General features: G+C 37.8%; 1 pseudogene; it reads right to left on the bottom strand.

Moving 5' to 3' along the window:
- Window positions 1-4,577: 4,577 nt before the first annotated feature.
- On the bottom strand, window positions 4,578-6,376 carry LOC122219120 (annotated as a pseudogene).
- Between the last annotated feature and the right edge of the window lie 525 nt (window positions 6,377-6,901).

Raw genomic sequence — 6,901 nt, 5'->3', positions numbered from 1 at the left:
ATTGTGCTCATGTTGGTCATAACCCTGTTGCCTTAGTGTGGTCTCTAGATCTATAAAATAGGCTTCATGTCAGAAGTCAATTAGGAACACATGTTGTCTGTTAATTGCATGTTAATGAATAGGCTCCAAATAAAATGTTAGAAGTTTTTCTTCTCCAAATGTGTATCATGTTGAATTTCAAAATATGATTTTCTTTAAAAAAACCTTATTCTTAAATAATTTAAAATTTACAGAAGACTTACAAAGACAGTATAGAGTTTTTGTATATCCTTCACCCTGCTTCCCCTAATGCTAACATCTTACATAACCATGGTACATTTATTAAAGTAAGAAACTCACATTGGTTTAATACTATTAAACTACAGACTTTATTTGGATTTCACAAGTTTTTCCTCCTGTGAAGGACATATTTTTAAATCACTTTATTTTTAGAGCATTATTTTATGGAGAATTGTTTTAATAAAAGAGCTTAATGAAGTTATGCCTTTAAGGGATTGGGAAGTCTAATGTAGATATATTTTTGGGAACTTCTCTAGAAAGTTAATGAAGGATTTTAAATAATTTTGTAAGGTGAAAACATTAAAACATTAAGTATTTTAATTTTGATTTACAGAATCATTTTAACCAGTATGTTTATTATTCTATATAATGAATATAGTATCATTTATATGAATACTTCTTTCAAATGAATGCAGTTTTGCTTTTCCTAAGGGTCAGAAGTGTGGATATAAGGAAACTTCTACAATCATCTCTTTTTTTCATCCTGTAGTTTTTAAAGTCATTGACTCTCTCACAGGCTTCCCCTGTAACCATGATGAATTTTACATATTATGGAAAATACTGCCAATTTTGATGAAGGCTAGAATAATTTTTACTTTTAAATTTTGTAAAATGTTTATTTCTTATTTTTGAGGGAGAGAGAGAGAGACAGAGTGCAAGTGGGGGAGGGGAAGAGAGAGAGGAAGACACAGAATCTGAAACAGGCTCCAGGCTCTGAGCTGTCAGCACAGAGCTTGATGCGGGGCTCAAACCCATGAACTGTGAGATCATGACCCGAGCCAAAGTTGGACGCTTAACCGACTGAGCCACCCAGGTGCCCCAATTTTGTTTTCTTCATGAAAAGAAGTTACATCAACCTTTCTCTTTTTTCATTTTATTTGATAGCTTAGCAAATTAATACATTAAAAAAAAAACCATTGTCTTTGTCCCACTTTGCTCTTTTGTGCTCCTTGTGCTTAGTGCAGGATACTAAGGATTGTTGACTTTTCAAACATTTGTTTTCATTAATACCTGAGCACTAGTGTAAATGTAAGGGACACAGATTAAAAAGTGAATGCCTGGGTGATGGTGGCATTGATGTTACTACAGTGGTGACTTGGCTCTCTTCACAAGAAAAAACAACTGAGAATAATTCAAGAACAAGATACTACTGAGAGCATCCCTTAATACATGGGTGAAGCTAAAGCATCCCCTGTACCACAGAGATCAAGAGAGACTGTGGTAGAATGGTACGAGAGCTGACTGCATTGCCCCTCTCCCAGGCCAGTGCAGCACCACACCAACAGGTCTCCATTGAGCCGCCAGTCCTTCAGTGGGAAAAGAGAACACAGTGGGGACCACTGGCTCCCCCCAGCGTTGCTCTTTGGGAGCCCCTACTCTGATCTCATACCACAAAGACTGAAGAGGCATCTGTGTTGCTCAACCAATGGGAATCTGAATGTGATGGGTAAATGAGGAGGGGCTTGCAAAAATCAGCATATGGATCTTGGCAGGTCGGGTTCATACCTGTGATGCCCAAGTAGTAATCCCAACCAGTGGTTTTGCTGTCTGACTAGGGAGGCAGATTGGGTTTCCCTCTGACTAGGGAACTAAGTAGGGTACAGATCTGTGTAATGTGGAACCTCAAATGAATTTTGACGTCCCTAGAGCCCTGTTTACTCACACCCAGGCATTGAGCTAAGTCACATCCCCACCTGCTGTGGAGTGTCTTCTGGTCCTATCAGACCAAAAGGGCTGGAGACAACTCCTGGAAGGTGTGTGGACCAGCAGCACTTGAGCTGAGGGGTGGGTGGGCACAGTAAAGTGGTCCTGCTTGGTCAGGGAACTTGGGGTGCAGGTTGGTATAAGTGAAGTCAACAAAGAGCTTTGCCTTTGTTTGGTTGCTCTTTGTTAGGGATGCTTCTCCCACTGTGCCAGGTAGGAAATTTAATTTGTATTCAGCAGTGGGCTTAGAATATAGCCTTTAGACTCTCTGACCAAGGAACCTAGCCAGAGTACATGGGAAGCTCTGTAGCCCACCCAACAGTCCTATGTACGGTGGCACCTAAATAGAGAGCACAGCCATGGCTTTTATTCCCTGTCTGAGGAGCAAAACTGATGGCTTCACTAGATCAGGAAATTCATTGTACACTCTGGACTAATTCAGGTACATAAACAATAAGCTGTATAGGTCCTGGGTCCCATCCTGCTGGCCTATGAGGACAGGGAAGCTAATTCATAGTACCACCTATTACTGAATTTATCTATTACCCAACTATCTCATGAACCTGACCACAGAATCCAGGAAATTATGGAGTCCATCTGCAGCTCACTTGGGTAGGGAATCAAGCCAGAAGCCCTATCCAACTTTTACCAGCCAGTGGCACATCCCCCATCCTTGTCCTCAGAGTTTGAACAGTTGCCTTGCCCCAAAATAGATCATGGTTATAGGCTCCACCTGCCCAAAGACATAACCCAGAAACCCAAACTGAACTTATTGGTGAAGAGCTGCCACTGCTAAAGCAAACCTGTAAAGTCTCGAAGAAGATCCTGATTGCTAAATTACTCAAGATGAGGAATCAAGGATCATAAAAAATCAGGTAAAGACACCACCGAGGGAACTAATAAAGCTCCAATAACTGACCCTAAAGAAATGGAGATCTATGAACTGTCAGACAAAGAATAATCAGAATAATCCTCATAAGCAAGTTTAGTTAACTACAAGAAAACACAGACAGGCAACTAAATGAAATTAGGAAAATAATGCATGAACAAAATGAGAAATTTGACAAAGAAATGGTAACCATAAAAACCTCAGAAATCCTATAGTTGAAAATTACAGTAACTGAAGAGTTCAGTGAAGTGTCAAAAGTAGACTAGACCATGTAGAAGAAAGAATCAGTGACTTTGAGGATAGAGCATTTGAAGTTACCCAGAGGAGCAGGGAGAAAAAAGAATGAAAAAGAGTGAATGGGATTATGGGAATTATGGAACACAATGAAAAGAAACAGTATTCACATTGTGGGAATTCCGGAAGCAGAAGAGAAAGAGAAAGGAACAGAAATATATTTAATGCAACAATGGCTGAAAATGTTCTACACCTGGGGAGAGAAATGGACATCCAGATCCATGAGGTCCAAAAGACCCCAAATAAGTTGAACCCAAATAGGACTACACTGAGACACATTATAGTTAAATTGTCAAAAGTCAAAAACCAAGAAAGAATTTAAGAGCAGCAGGAGAAAAGAAGTTACATAGAAGGGAGCCCCCATAAGATAACCGACAGATTTCTCAAAAGAAACCTTTCAGGCCAGGGGAAAATGAGATGACATATTCAAAATATTGAAAGAAAATAACTGTCAGTCAAGAATTCTATACCCAGAGAAGTTGTCCTTCAGAAACAAAGGACAGCTTTTGTTTGTGTAAGACACAAACTCTTACCATTGAGTATGATGTTAGCAATGAGCTTGCCATTTGTGTCCTGCACAAACAAAAGCTGGAGGAGTTCATTACCACCAGACCTGCCTTACAAGAGATGCTAAAGGGAGTTCTTTGAGTGGAAGTAAAAGAATACTAGTTAACATCATAAAAACATAAAAAGATAGTGTAAGTCTCACTGGTAATGGTAAATATATAGTCATAATTAGATTCTGAAATATGGTAATAGTGGTGCATAATTCATTTACAATGCTAACTTTAAAGATAAAAAATGAATGTATTAAAAACTATACAATAGTCTGTTATTGGGGCACCTGGGTGGCTCAGTCGGTTGGGCGTCCAACTTTGGCTCAGGTCATGATCTCGCGGTCCGTGAGTTGAAGCCCCGCATCGGGCTCTGTGCTGACAGCTCAGAGCCTGGAGCCTGTTTCAGATTCTGTGTCTCCCTCTCTCTCTGACCCTCCCCTGTTCATGCTCTGTCTCTCTCTGTCTCAAAAATAAATAAACGTTAAAAAAATTAAAAAAAAACTATATAATCGTCTGTTATTAATTACATAGTATAAAAAGCATATAAGTTGTAACAGCAATAATGTAAGGTGTGAGAGGAGGAGAAATTAAAGTGTAGGGTTTATGAATGCTATTGAAGTTAAGTTGCTATCAGTTTTATTTATTATTTATTTATTATTTATTTTGTATGCAAACTTTTTATTGAACTATTATTTATAATATCACTCTTCAAAGAGGTCACAAACATTATAGCACTCAAATATTTTAGGTAAAACTCTTCAAGGGTAAGCTATTTTTTTTTTTTTTTTTCAGTCAGCTTGTCCAAAGTTTAGCAGTGGAGGACACTGCTACAGAGACTTGCAGTTGGTTCAGACTCAGTTTCTGCTCATGCTATGTAGAGTATCCACGAGGTTTTTATTGTAATCTGCAATCTGCTTGGTCACATTTTTCATAATTGACTGGTAATCACTCTTTTGACTCTTGGTTGCTATGAATTTTTTCATCCAAAATTATTTTGCTCGTGGTGTTGCCACTTCCTGTCTAAATTTGTAAGCTTAGAATGTGTCTCATTTTCTTGCAGTTGTGTTTTTAGCATCTCATAGTTTACATTTAGCTTCTGTTATTTTCTTAAAGGCATTTCTACAGGTTGTTAATACTGTTCTCTCCTGATGTAATTTCTTTTTCTTTTCTTCACCTGATGATTTTAAAGCTGGAAAATCATTATATGTTTTCAAATCAGCTGTCATTTGCTTAATTTTGCTTTTCAGAGAATACTGTTCCTCAGTCATCTTACTTTGCAGAAGCTCCATTTTCTGTAGATCCAACTGTAGACATTGGCTATCTGAGGTCAAATTTCTAGTTATACTTTGTGATTTCTGCATTTCAGTAGATTTAAAGTTGAGATCATCCTACATCATCTTCAGCTCTTGGTTGGTGATAGAGGATATCTGTTTTATACAGTTTATATTTCTACTACTGTGCTCCAAAAGTGTAACAATGTTGGCTTCTATCTGTGCCTTCTGCTCCAGTTCTTGATTCTTAGTTTCCTCAAAAGTCTCAATAAAAGTGTCCGTATTTTCCTCTCCCTGTTTTAGTTCCTTATACTTCTGACTCATTTCACCATGGTGTTCTTCTAAATCCATGTCTAGTTGTCTAATTTCTTCATTAAATTGCTTTATTTTTTCTTTTATGTTTATTAGCTGTTGCTCCTTGCTGCCTATTTCCTGATTATCTTCTTTAACTTGCTTGAGTAATCTCTCTCTTTCTTTCATTGGAGATCCCATGCTTTTGTCTTCAGCAATCATTTGGTCTTGATGGGACTACCAACTCATAAAGTTTTTTGTGCAGCAGTACAGCCTCCTATTTAACCTGGAGGTGTGCTATTTCAGCTTCCAAGCTCTCTTTTTTTTATGTTCAGTGAATCTAGCTGTTGCTGAAGTGTATCTAATTCCTGCAACAGTTTCTCATTTGTGGTTTTCATTTCTATGTACCTGACTTGTTTTTCAGGAGATGTGTTTCTGATAATGTCATCTGCTGCTTGCTTTTCCTATTCAACTTCTTCTACTCTTCTAGTTTGTTTTTCCTTCGCTTGTCTTTCAGTAAATATGATATCCATATGTTGTGTGGATAGCTCATTTTGAGCTTTAAGCATGTTGTAATCATTCATTACTTCTTCCATTTCAGCATTGGTACTAAGTTTATCTATCAGCTTATTGTAGTTTGCTAGTTGTCTTTGAACTCTTTGATTTCAACAGCTAAAGTCTCAGCTCTCTTTTCATATGACAAATACACTGAATTCTCTTGATTGTACATTTCTATTTCTTTCTGAAGTTTATTAACTTCTATTGTAAGTTCATTTATTTTACTTTGAAGAAATCCAAGATAATAAGATTTGTCTAAAATTTGCCTCTGGGAACCTTTCATTCCAGTTTTCATTCCACTCAAACCTTGTTGTGTTACAGGACAATCATCAACTTTGATTTGAGAAGACAGAATTCCTCCTGTCCCTATGGGACCACCACCAGAGCCTGGTCTTGCTGTTCCCGGTGACATTCCAGTTGCCACTCGAATATTACCTGATGGGGGGTCATATTCCAGAAGGAGGTCTTCCAGTCAACCCCGTTCCACCTTGTGAAACAGGGCAAGCTGCTGAAGGTTTGTAATTCCTGGCCATTGTTTGTTTACTTTAACCACTCCCCTGGTGCAGCAGGAGGAAGGTTGTAGCAGGGGTACTGAAAGTTGTTTCCAGGTTTCTATCAGTTTTAAAATAGGGTGTTATAAGTTTAAGATATGTAAGCTTTATGGTAACCACAAGGGGAAGTTCTGTAGTAATTACACAAAGGAACACGATAAAGAAGTCAAACAAACTGATATCAAAAGACATTAAAACAAAAAAGACAATAGGATAAGAAACAAGGAACAGTGGATCTACAAAACAACTAGAAAAGAATTAACAAAATTACAATAGTAAGTCCTTACTTATCAATAATTACTTTAAGTGTCCCAGATTAAACTCTCCAATTAAAAGACATATAAAGGCTGAATGGATAAGAAAAAAACAAGATCCAAATATGCTGCCCACAAGGAGCTCCCTTTAGCCTTAAAGACACACAGTGACTGAGAGTGAAGAGACGGAAAAAGACATTTCAAGGAAATGGTCACCAAAACAAGGAGGGTAGCTGTATTCATCTCAGACAAA

This window comes from Panthera leo, chromosome B2 (genome assembly GCF_018350215.1).
Source record: "Panthera leo isolate Ple1 chromosome B2, P.leo_Ple1_pat1.1, whole genome shotgun sequence".
Lineage (NCBI taxonomy): Eukaryota > Metazoa > Chordata > Mammalia > Carnivora > Felidae > Panthera > Panthera leo.
Note: the sequence above shows the minus strand (reverse complement) of the source record. Positions and strands in the feature narration are given on the sequence as shown.